The following is a 12,500-nucleotide window of genomic DNA, read 5'->3' on the forward strand; positions in this document are numbered from 1 at the left end:
GTTCCAACTACCCCCCAGCCACTTCTGGCGTACCGCAGGGAAGTGTGCTGGGACCATTACTCTTTTTGATATAAATAGGTTACATTGTTGATGTGATTAGTGAACCAGTGCAGATTGGGCTTTTTGTCGACGATTGTGTATTGTTTAATGATATTAGATCTTCTGAAGATCAAGTCATTTTTCAGAACTTTCATTCCTAGTGTAATCAATGTGGCATGAAGCTAAACAAAGACAAAACAGTCTTCATGAAAGTTACCAATAAAATGAGTAGCCTATCATTTTCATATAACCTTTCATCTCACCCGCTCGAGGAAGTTAATGAATACATATACCTAGGTGTTACTATAAGCAACAATCTTAGTTGGAATAAACATATATCAACGATAGGCACGTCAGCTTTTAAGAAACTTTGCCTCCTCGGACACAAAGTAAAAGCTGCCCCTGCTAGCGCAAAGCTCTTAACCTACACCTCAATCATCAGACCTAAACTCGAGTACGCATGCGCCGTCTGGGACCCTTACAAAGAACATAGCATTGAAGCGTTGGAAATGATCCAGCGAAAATCTGTTTGATTTATATTTAACAAATACCGCTCTACTTGCTCCCCCACCACCCTCATGGCGCAACATAACATACAGTCACTGGAGATAGGAAAAAAAATTCAAAGATTTAAGTTACTTTTCTCAATAAAAAATAACAAACTCTCCAGGAGACCTGATTAATTTATTAAGTCCACCACAACACACCTAACAAGAAATCATAACGCGGAATTCCTAACACCGTACAACGCTAGAGTCAATGTTTTTAAATACTCTTTCTTTCCGCACACAATAACTGAAAGGAATTTACTCCCGACTGATCTACTAACCGGTGTTGGTGCCTTTGAAAAAATTACTTATTGACATTTGCAGATTTATTGTTTTCTGTTCCTGCTATGTGTCATTATTTTCATATTCTGTTTGCTGCAAAGCCATTTGCTGTGCTTTTTGTTGTTGTTATTATTGCTGTTGTCTCTTCATTTTTGTCCCTGCTGCCAGGACCCTTTTAGGGTCTGCACTATGCTGTAAATAAAAATAAATAATAAACAAAGTCGGTTGGCTGCTTCATTCAGTGATACAGCCTGGAATTTGATTAGTGCATCTTGTACCCGGGTACCTTGACTGTTATTTGTCAACTGTTGCGACGTATTCCTGTTCTGGTCAGCTGAATTCTCCGGCCATTTCCGTTGACCTAATCGTCGAGATTTTCTAACAACTAGCTTTCATTCCTTTATTTCTTTGTGTTCTCAGAGACAACTGAAATAATTATTGACGCCAGAATATAAGTTAATAAACTTAGCTGTACTAATATCCGTATCCTCAAGTCATGACTATCTCCTTAAAAGACGATAGCGTAACGCACCGTCATCAGTTAAACTGAACGCCTTTCCGGGCACTGGTAAGACCGGTGTTAGAATATGCAGACATAATATGGGACACATTTGAAAAATACTTAATTGTCCAAATTGAAGATATCCAGAAATTAGCAGCACGCTTCATCTACTCGGACTTATACTCGCGATACAGTAGCGCAACTAGCCTAGTAAAGAGAGAAACTCTTCAACTACTAAGAAACCGCAGAATAATTTCTAAACTTAAATTTATATACCTTCTCCACCATGGGCATTAGAAAATTCCTTGTTCTCGCTACTTACAAGACCCCTTTAACCATTCGACCAGAACTCTGTAAAACCACCTGCCAATCGTTTCATAGAGTAAACTCCCATAAGTATTCGTTATTTCCTCAAGCCATATTTTATTGGAGGAAATTACCGAGTATTGTAGTGAATTGCACGACACCTGATGCAGTTGTAAATAACATAGAGACACTGGCATTTTCCGAGTTTTAATAGTTCACATTCCCGACTAACTGAGTGTTTCTTTTTTTTCCTCATTTCTTTGTTGTATTAATACTACTTCTGTAGCGTTTGTGTATCTACAGTGGTTGTGTTTGTTTTGACTTATTTTTATGATTTGTGCAGTTTCCATGCTCACTGATGCTCACTCCATGCCCACTCCTGCTTGGGCCCGGAAAGGTTCTGCAGTATCTTTAAATAAAATAAAATAAAATAAAATAACATAAAAATGACTACGAATTTGTGTGTAGTACTGCTGTGTATCCTGCTGCTCTTTCTCTCCCGCTTTTCCTCTTCCTATTCCCTTTTTCCTTACCCTCACTGCAGGGTAGCAAACCGGACACTCGTAGGGTTGACCTCCCTGCTTTTGCTTTGTTTCCTCTCTCTCTCTCTCTCTTTTTGTCAAACGCTGTGGTGTACCACTTCTGTCACCGCAAGCCAACCGCACTTCATATACCTTGATATGGCGACATGATTTGTAATGGCATACGCGATGGCCCCATAAGAACAGCAGATAATTATCAGCAAAGTGCATCCATCAGTAAGGCTCAGATAGCCTTGCTTAAGCATAGCCAAGTACGCGAAAGCTATTATGGACGATATAAGGGTGTTCGATATAAGGGTGCCTAAACTTAAGAAAAATATAAAGCTTAATTTTGAACACCTGGTATATGAAGCCATTTATTATGCCATCTTACCAAGGCGCCACCTAAGCCAATAGATTGATCGTCAAGCTGGCAAGCCTGGGCCCATAACACAAGTGGTTAAAGCAACAATCGGAAACAGAGCTTCGCACAAATCGAGGCGTCAGGGTAATGGGTCGACTGCGTCGTGAGGACATTCCAGCTCGCCAATCTCTTTTTGTTCTTAAAGGACGGCCTTACATATTGCACTGCCATGATGCTGTCAAGCTGTTAACGTTCCTTCGTCGACTGACAGCGCTCCAGTTTCCGTAATCAAACTGGCAATATGACTGAGCGAAAGTGAATCAAAGGTATGCCGGAAAAAAGACTTGAGCGTAAAAATGTTAAATGGTGATGTCAGGGTCACTGTAGAACTTGTGTAAGACCAGAGTAGTAGGTAAATTTATTAGCGCTTGCTTTGTTTCCGCTTCACCTGCGTTCACTTAGTCTTTTTCTTTGAATGTATCATTGGACGTTCTCACCCCCTATACAAACACACTCAAATGCACTCAATGTATATTAATGTACTTTCTCATGTGCAAAATTCACCTCATAAAAGGTTATAGGCTTCAAGAAACGTTGCAAGAACAAACGTGAACATGCACTACATGTGCAGAGAGAGAGAGAGAGAGAGAGACAGAAAGGTTAAAGATATTTGTAGAGCTTAGCCTAGCGACAGGCCTGACATACTACTACAAGTGAGATGGTGAGCTCTGAATACGCAGAGTAGCTTGAACAATAACGTCCAAAATGCTTGTAGAGTAAAATGCGTGAAATACAGAGAATTTGTACATGTTGAACTGCGAGAAGTTTTCAAAGTCTTGAACGTGACGGGCAGCTCACTAGTTGGTGGCTGGTAGCAGCGTGAACCGCGGAAAGCGTGCCAAAGCGAGACAGAAAATCTGTTTTGTTTATATTGGAAGTTAAAAAGAAAAAAGCACCGCTTGAGTCGATGTTGTACAGCCGCAAACAATGGTTCAGTGCCGTCCAATAAAGAAGCAACATAGAAGACGGGTGTGGTACTCCGCGCCGGTCGCTTCAGTCCCCAGGGCGAATTTCTACACCGTAACATAGATCATTTTAAAAATTCAAGAGAGCGTTGGCCCTCGGTCGGACGTGAGTGTTGCTGCGACCGACGTGGTCGGCATGCAAAGGCTCCCCTTCCAGCCACAAGAGTAAGAACACGGCTGCTGTCCGAAGACCCTCCTCCGTTGGCCAGGCGGGAGTATTGCTCAGAGCATGCAATCTGGGCTATCTTGTTCTTTAGTGGGCCCTACGGGACTAAACTCGATAGTGCGCATCCTAAGCCCAGCGATTGGCGCTGTGTGTTACACTTAGTGGAAACATCAGGCGTATAGAGATATGGAAGTTAGGAGCGGTGCTGAGTAACGCTAGAGACAAATTAAAAAAGAAAGATATTCGGTAGCGGGGTCGCTCTCGCATGGTATTTTTACTACACGTTTGTTACGCTTTATGGCACACCGCCGTTTGGCTGATTCACTGAAAAAAGACAAAAAAGATGCTCCTCTGTGTAAAATCTCCGGGCATTCAGAGTACTAAAATAGATAAATAAATAAATAAATAAATAAATAAATTTAATAAGTGGCGTGAGTGAAATTAGAAATGTTGGCAACTATTGTGTCACCGTGTTTTTCACGAACACATTATTCAGTGATTAAAGAATGTTAACGTGAAGCGATACGAGAGCACACTTACAATAAAACACTTCTCACAAATATTCGTCAACGATAAATAAAAGATACTTCAGGTTATTGTGATCTTGAAGAAACACAGCCCGATTTACACAGATATTTGTCCGAACAGCAAGCAGTAACAAAATTGGTTCTGGTGAGCAACCCTTATATAATTTAGAAAAAAATAATAACTGCATTATAGGGAATGTTTAAATAAAAAATTCAATAAAATACCGAGTCCTCGGGCTTAGAAAAGGGCTGGGTAGTTTACTGGGAAAACTGGCACTCTCCGAAGCTCCTAGCCCAGAGTACAAAGAGCTACATTGACATGGACATAAGGCGCCATGTAAATGGAGTCACAGAAACGACGAAGTTAACGACAACTGTGTGGCTATCTCGGTGCTCGAAATGACACGACAGCACACTACACCGGCGCGCAAGCACAACTTCGGCTGCGTAGCGGGCAAGCGCCATTTCCTGCACGAGATCGCTATCCTCAGCTGCTTACACAGGGGAAAGTGCGGAACTCTTATCAGACCTGACGCCTAGTTTCATTCTTTGTTGTGCTCTCACCCTTACTTCTATTTTCAGCCTGCCCCTCGGTCTCGGAAACCTACGCTCGGCAAAATATCAGTGGACACGAAAACAATTCCCTTGCCCAAAATAGGGAGAAAAAAAAAAGACCTAAAACAGCTATGAAGCAACATCAGCGATGCGCGAAAACAGAACCGAGAGAGGCACAGCAGCAGCGAAACTCTAACAGAATGGGCGCGCAATTGAAGAGCGTCAATGGAGGGGCTGGAAATCCATGGAAGAAAGTGCGGAAGGTGCGGGGAATAAAAGCTGGGGAGGCTAGGAAGAGGGGGGGGGGGAGGGAGTGGGGGAGTAGGTGAAAGGCGGTGTTGCGGCTGTGGCTGGAGAACGGCTGCGGGGACGCGCTGGCTTGAGCGCTTAAAACATTCGAAGCATCTCGCTTGGGCTTTGTTCCTTTTTTTGTTTTCCTCTTGCATCCGGGCAGCGGCGTGGGGAACGTGTTGCTCTTTTGGCAACCGGCGCAACGTGCTCGCCATGCAGATGGTCGTTCGGCTTCACTCTATGCCGGCGCGGGCACAAGGGGCGGAGGCGGCTTGCTTGTTTCTCCGAGCTGGAACCGCGCTCGCGATGGCGTGAAACCGGAGAAGAAAAGGGAGAGAAAGCGGTATTTCGAGGCGTTCGGCGCGCAGGAGGAAAATTCTACGGGAACGCAACAACGCAACGCGCGTAGCAACCGTGGTGAGTCAGCGACCGAAGATTCCGCCGGCCGTGCTCGTGGCACGGCGTGTTTATGCCGCCGACACGAAGCTCGCGTATTCCTTTTCGACGCTGAAATCTTATTCAAGCTGAACAGGTTCTTGCTGCTTCACGAGTTGTTCACTTAAATTGCCGGTTCGTGCACTGGGAGAGAAAAACGGGACGATACTTGGTAATGCTTCGAAAAAGAAAACAAAAGAGGCAATTTGGCAGAACCCATCTCACTATGCATGTCGACGTGCCGTCCCACAGCGCGTGGGATCTGCAGATCTATTTAGCTGCTCTGTTGCGGCCACCTACCCAGTGGCATATTTCCACTCTAGAGCACTGGCCAAGAATGCTCACGCACCTAGTGTCACATGCCCATTTGCACAAGTTGTCTACTCGGGCACATAACCACTGGCATTTGCCCAGCTGCACAATATCCAATGGCCCAAGCTGCCTGTCCTCTTTCACGCCACCTAACCTCTTTTATGCCCAGTGGCACATTCACGGTTGCACATATGCAAATGTGCATGTATCACTGGGTATATGGCAGCATAGACGATTGGGGAATACACAGCCTAAGTCATTGGATATGTATAGGTACAATTGGGTATGAGCCACAGGCTAGGTGTCGGAATAGGCTGCTCGGGACATTGGGTATGTTTGAGATATGAATTTCCGAATCGCGCGAAGAAATGCAGTCGTGTAGCAGGTAGATTATTATTGCGCTATTTTATTAAGAAGTCGTTTTGTTGGAAAAGGTGAGCAATACAACGATGCGTTGTCTCGCAGGGTTGACGGCACTTATCTCGAAACTGGCGCAGATATTCAATTGGTCTGGCGTAAATTTGCCTCGAGAGCCCTGCGGCCTTAATGCAGCGTTTACAGTATATGGTACTCAATGTGATCAGTTAAAAAGCGGAGTAAGAAGTGAGAATTCGTTGATGAGTTACTAAATAATTTCGATTTTTCGTGCAACTAATTGTCCGGCCCTTCAAGCACTTTTCTAGATTTTATAATCCTTTTCGTCTCTTCGCGTCCTCATGCGGCCCCACTCATCTTCCGTACGGTCTTGTGGCCCATTTGCTTCTCCCCCGCGGCGTACTATTCTCTGGCTGTACTCGGAGTCTATCACACGCTTGATCAAGCTCGGTCTCTCCGGCGCCGCCAACAAATGGATGAGTGACCCTGTATGGGCCCAGTTGGAAGCAAGAAAAAAATAAAAATAAAAATAAGAAAAGCGGCCTTTCATGGGCATCGCTGGAACCCCCCAGAGAGCCTTCCTCTTCCGGCTGCCAATATTTGCACGTTCCGTTCCGTGGGTGTCCTCTTCCGCGGTGCCTCCGCACTCGGTGTACGCTCTGCTGCTGCGCCGTGACATCTGATTTCCAGCCCAGTGCTACTACGGTTTGCGCGGTGTCCGCACGTCGCTGACGGATGGCGTCGTGCACTCGTTCCGTCTACAAAGACGTCCTTCTTCAACCGACACTGGTTTGCCCGTTTTCAGTGGAATGATCCTGAACCAAAACTTACAAGTTATCTACGGGGAACTCCAAGTACGAAATATGCGATCTGTGATTGTGGACAAACAATTAGGGCGTGCGGAAGAGAGTTTGCCGTAGGAGAGAAATGTGCTGTCTTCCGTATCTATTGATATAGTCCTCAAAGTACATATATATTTTGTTTGTTATTCTGCCATTCACGTTGTTCAGTTTCACTAGCAATCGAGGTCTCGGGGGGCGCGCTCCAATAAGAGTGCAAAAGGAAAAAGCTCTTGGTAGATTTGGATGCATTCTTCACTTGCTTGTGTATTCTTTTATGTTACTTATTGATAGTAATTGTTTATTCCCATGTTATTAAACCAGTTTACATATTGTCTTTCTTTGTTCTTATGTACGCATGTCTTATCACCCTTCCCCTCTGTAATGTACTTCTGTACCTTGAAGTTGAATAAATAAATAAATAAATAAATAAATAAATAAATAAATAAATAAATAAATAAATAAATAAATAAATAAATAAATAAATAAGTAAATAAACAAACAAATAAATAAATAAATAAATAAATAAATAGGCAGCCATCTACTGTAGTATCCCGTAGCCTACTGTAAATATTTGATACATAAAACACCTCCGATGAATCATCAGGTATGCGAAATGTGGCTTTTTGTTTTGTGTGCGCAAGAGCTAGCTGCGCAGAACTGCTGCCTTCTGTCGATTCTGCTCGAAGTCATCGCCTAGCGTACCCGGGAGAGCGCGCGAAAAATAGAGTCTTCACGTATAGCAACTACCGAGGGGCAAAAGATGCCTCCCAGAGCGGCCATGCCGTCGCTGGTCTTCTCTGGTTGATCGATAGAGTTTTGCGGCCCTACGCGACTCGAGGACCACGACGAACTTCATAGTTGCGGCGCTATGATTTTATTTTCGCAGCCGTCGATTGTTTATCGCGCAATCGAGGCTCGCTACAAGAGTGTATTTGTGTTCCGTCCCCATCGAAATGTGACCGCCGGGGGTGGGAATCGAACGCTTGACCTTTGCTGAGCAGCAGAGTGCCGCAACCACTGTAAATCCACGGCTTGTATTGTTGTGTATTGACACAATTTGCTTTCCACGCGCGCTTTTCCACTTGACCGTCTCGTGGGAGAATTGTGGACTTCATCAAACTAGCCAGGGTGCCTACCTGACAGTATGACCAGCGTTTTGGTGTGCTATATCCTGCAACCTCGTCTTGTCTATCAAGCTCAGTTTCAACGCCTCACATTGAGAGATTGGGACCCAATTTAAACCGCGAACCGAGGCGCCATGCGGACAATCACGCGCCTTGCTCGGCTCACTCCTATCCCGACCCTCCAGACGGAAGCGCAGCTAAACACGATCGATGATATCATGCACCAGCGTCGAATGGCTCGCCGCATAAAAAGTCGAGCTGTACCTGCTGCGGCGTCTTTAGCCCACTGCAACAATTCGGCACTGCCACAGCCTGTCGTACCCTTGCCAGAAATTCCGTCACAGCTTAAGGCACAGGCCAGCGACAACCGACAGCTGACTCGCCTGCAACAGTCCAACCGCCAGGTGGCACAGGAGCCCGCCCTCACAGCCACCGGCGACTGACTAGAGGTATACGTGGACGCAGCTATTGATGGCTGCGTCTCGCACACCAGTGTCGTAGGCCCCATGTTGCCCGACGAGCAACAATGATACGAAAGCTAGATTGCTTGTCGTCGAATTGATTGCTTATATACACAGACTCCAACCAGGCTGCTGGAGAGCTACGAAAGGTGACCGGCTCCCTTGATGTAGCTTCAAACATACATTGCCATATCGACTCGTGCACCTGACCTGTCCGGGTACTGTGGACCCGTCGGTCTGCACCTGCCAAAATGGGCGCAGATGCCGCCTGCTATCCAGCGAAAGTCCAAAACCCGCTGCATTATGCTTCGTCTGTCCCCAAAGGGCAGCTTTATCCTGCACAAGAAATCATTCCGGCTCTGCACGCGTGCACTCATCCCTACGCGTGGATCGGACCTTCCCTGCGGCTGAACTCGCAGCGAGGAGGTTGCTTTCAGGAGGATGTCCGCGTGGTGGCCGCCTTGGCTCCTGCCATTCGGGCTACATTGACTTCTGGTGCACAGCGTCCCTTACCGGTCTGCCCCTTCTGCACTGCCCAAGCCACAGAGGCAATGCTGGATCGCCTCCTGGTGACCTGTCCTGGCCTTCACGGGGCCCGCACCCGCCACCTGCGCTGCTTTGGCTACCACCCAGGTCGACCACCTGATTTGACGCGCTGAAAGCACGGACCTGTGCACCGACTGCTGCTGCACTTCATCCAGGAAACAGAGCTGCATCTATTTAATTTATGTCGTAGGGCATTACTGGCGCCAATAAAAAAAGGCCTACCTGACTTGTATTCCAGGATTCAGACATGTCAAGGCGCAAAGTCGGATCGCAGTTCTCAGCAACGCACGCACATGTTGAACAGCACCGCAAAAGCTGCAATATACAAAATGTTCTGATGCATCATGAATTTTATTTTCTATTTTTCTTTATTGCCATTAATATTAATATTCGCTGTGCCACTGAACGTCCTATACTGTACATTGTAATTGAAGGGTTGCTCAGAACGTAAAGAAAGTCATATTTTTTACCTTCTAAGTTTACGGTAAAGTTTTGTCTGAAATGTAAAATATTTCACGAGCCAACCTGACAGGGAATTGTGGATCATGTACGTAGCCAATTGAACAAGAAAGAAATCTTTGTATGGCCCGCAGACACAGACAAGCTAATAAGAATGATTGTTAAAATACAGAACGTTTAGACTTGCCCTTCTGAATTATTGCTTTTTGTCCTAACACAAAAGCACGAAATGCTTCTAACCCGCAGAATAGTTCGAAGCACTGGCCTGAAAGACTGCCGCGTAACAGAGCACGGGGACTCTTGCGCTAATCCCTCGCGACGAACACTTGTAGGACAATTGCCCAGCAAACGCGAGAGGACTGCGCATCGCACCGTAAGACATGGTGACAAAAAAATATCTGTGGAGTAGAAACAATCTTGAGTTCAGAATAGGGGTGGGCAAACATGAACTTTTGTTTCATGGAGGACTTTAGGATCACTTCCCTGTGCAAATTTCGGTTTCCGTGGGCTGCGCATGTGCATAAGTATTAAAGGTTGATGGTTTCTCAAAAGTAAGGGAAAGATAGAGAGCGAAAGATAGCAAAGCCAAGGAAGTTAACCAGATTTTATCCAGTGTGCTTCTCTACGCGTGGGGTGTGAAATAGAGAAAAAGTGGCAAAAGACAAGAGTCCAAATGGTGTGCGTGCGCTGTACGATGTCTAGCGTTCTACAGACGGGCACTCAAACCCATGAACTTCATCCAGATGTCGCCGAATCGTTAGGATGTCTTCATGCGCTAATAAGGCATGGTGAAGAGATTCCCAGAGGTATTGTTTAATAAAGATCCGGTCGTCTAGTCTATTCAAGACACGCTGGGGAGTCTGGCGTTGTTCGTTAAAGCTGGAACAGTAGAAGAAAAAAAAGGACAAATAGTAAAAAACAGCCTTACGTGATGCCCTACCTAATGCACACACACACACATACACACACACACACACACACACACACACACACATATATATATATATATATATATATATATATATATATAACAACAGCGAACCGCAAGGCAATTTGTACAAAACAAGTTGACAGGCTGGACGAGCAGAACATGATCAACAGTGGTCGAAAAAGAGGCGTCTATGGAGCCAACGTATCGACAAGTGGGGTTTCACTTCGTCAGGGACATGACGCCCTGATGGTCCGATATCTTGATGAAGACTTATCTCCTTGTAGAAACATTCGCTCTTGTTCTCTTCATCTCTTGACGGATCACGGTTTATGAAGATAAGATCATACGGAGACACATGCGCGACTATTTGATCCGGATATGATTCAACACTAGCACGGCTCGGCGCCTTGCAGGTATTCAGGAGCATATATCTGCTCCAATTCAGGCTAATTTGTTCTCCCTCTGAGATTCCGTGGAATTACTACCAAAACTATAGTCATCAAAACGCGTTTGCAATCCTAACACTATTTGAAGCGTTAGGATCAACTTTGGGTCATGTGATCGTACCCTTAGCATAACGTTTCGCATAACATGGAAGGGAGGTTTGCATCGAGATAACCGATAGACCTGAAGAGGAAATCCATGGGGACTAACTATCGTTAAATTACGCGTAAGTGCGGGCAAATCGCGTGTCTCGTCTGCGGCGTCGCCGTATTTTATTATCAGATAACAGGAGGTCGCATGAACAGCACATTCATACGCGAAGGGAGAGGTTGTCGGGTCCCAAGCCCCGCTAACATTAGTCAAGAGAATGGCCTTCTTGGGCTCATTCGCCCGGGTGTTTTCGGACAACCGAGTTGTGGGGTGCGTTATTTACCGAACGCCAACTATAACATATCTTTAGAAGCGCTTGGCGATTCCCTTACATTGAAATTTATCGTCGATGGTTTCTGCACAATATTTTTTTCATCGAACGTTCGTCTGCTGAGATGGGTATACTCTTTCTTATGTCCCCTTTATGTCCCCAATCCCCCTCCCTCTGTGCGCAGTAGCGGGCTAGAGTTCGCTAGCTCCCCAGGTCGACCAGTCTACCTTCTTTCAAATAAATTATCTCGCTCCCTACTTGCTATGTCCTGTTGCTGTTTCCACCTAAGCAGCCCCCCTTAACATTCATTTAGTCGAGGATTGCGAGATGAGTTGCTGAAATATTTAACGCGCTCCCTTACTTTGTCAAGAAATAAATTCTAGTTCGACCAATCATGGGAAATGGTATGTAGGGTGCAGCTGTAGTTCATGCTGTACTACAAAGGTCTGTAATTCACGGGAAAAAACTTGAAAGCCGAACTCAAACATGACTGAGCCTATAGCTCTCCGGTTACTCTACTGGAAATTATGTCTTTCCGTTCTTTTCAGATTCAAGCTTTCAGAACCATAGCTGTTTCGAAACGGCCCCAACGAACCATAAAGTAATCGTATCTCTTACAAGACGTCAAGCTAGCACGGCCTTTTCTTGAATGACTCAGCCCTAGCATCTCGCTTTGGTAGAAGGGCTATGCGAGCTCCAGTGCTGTGAAGTTTACTGCATGTAGGCAACGCCCACAGTCATCTCTCCTCCAGACCCTTGCTCTTCTTCTATGTACACAGGCTGACAGAAACGCAAGTACACTCAATTCCCAGAATGCAGCATTGAAACGACAGTGGTCTAAAAGCGCTTAAACTTGGAGCATCCTACAAATCACAAACTTCGTGGCGTTTATGACGTTCGTGTTTCTGTTTACGATTGCGCATACGGACCTACGCGTATCCGTTTCCTATGTTTCCTCTTATTTTTCTTCCGGATGGCTTCGTTCGTCGCCCGTTCCTTCGCATCTTTTCGCTTCCTCCGATGG

The sequence above is a fragment of the Dermacentor variabilis genome, chromosome 4 (assembly GCF_050947875.1).
Source record: "Dermacentor variabilis isolate Ectoservices chromosome 4, ASM5094787v1, whole genome shotgun sequence".
In the NCBI taxonomy this organism is placed as follows: domain Eukaryota; kingdom Metazoa; phylum Arthropoda; class Arachnida; order Ixodida; family Ixodidae; genus Dermacentor; species Dermacentor variabilis.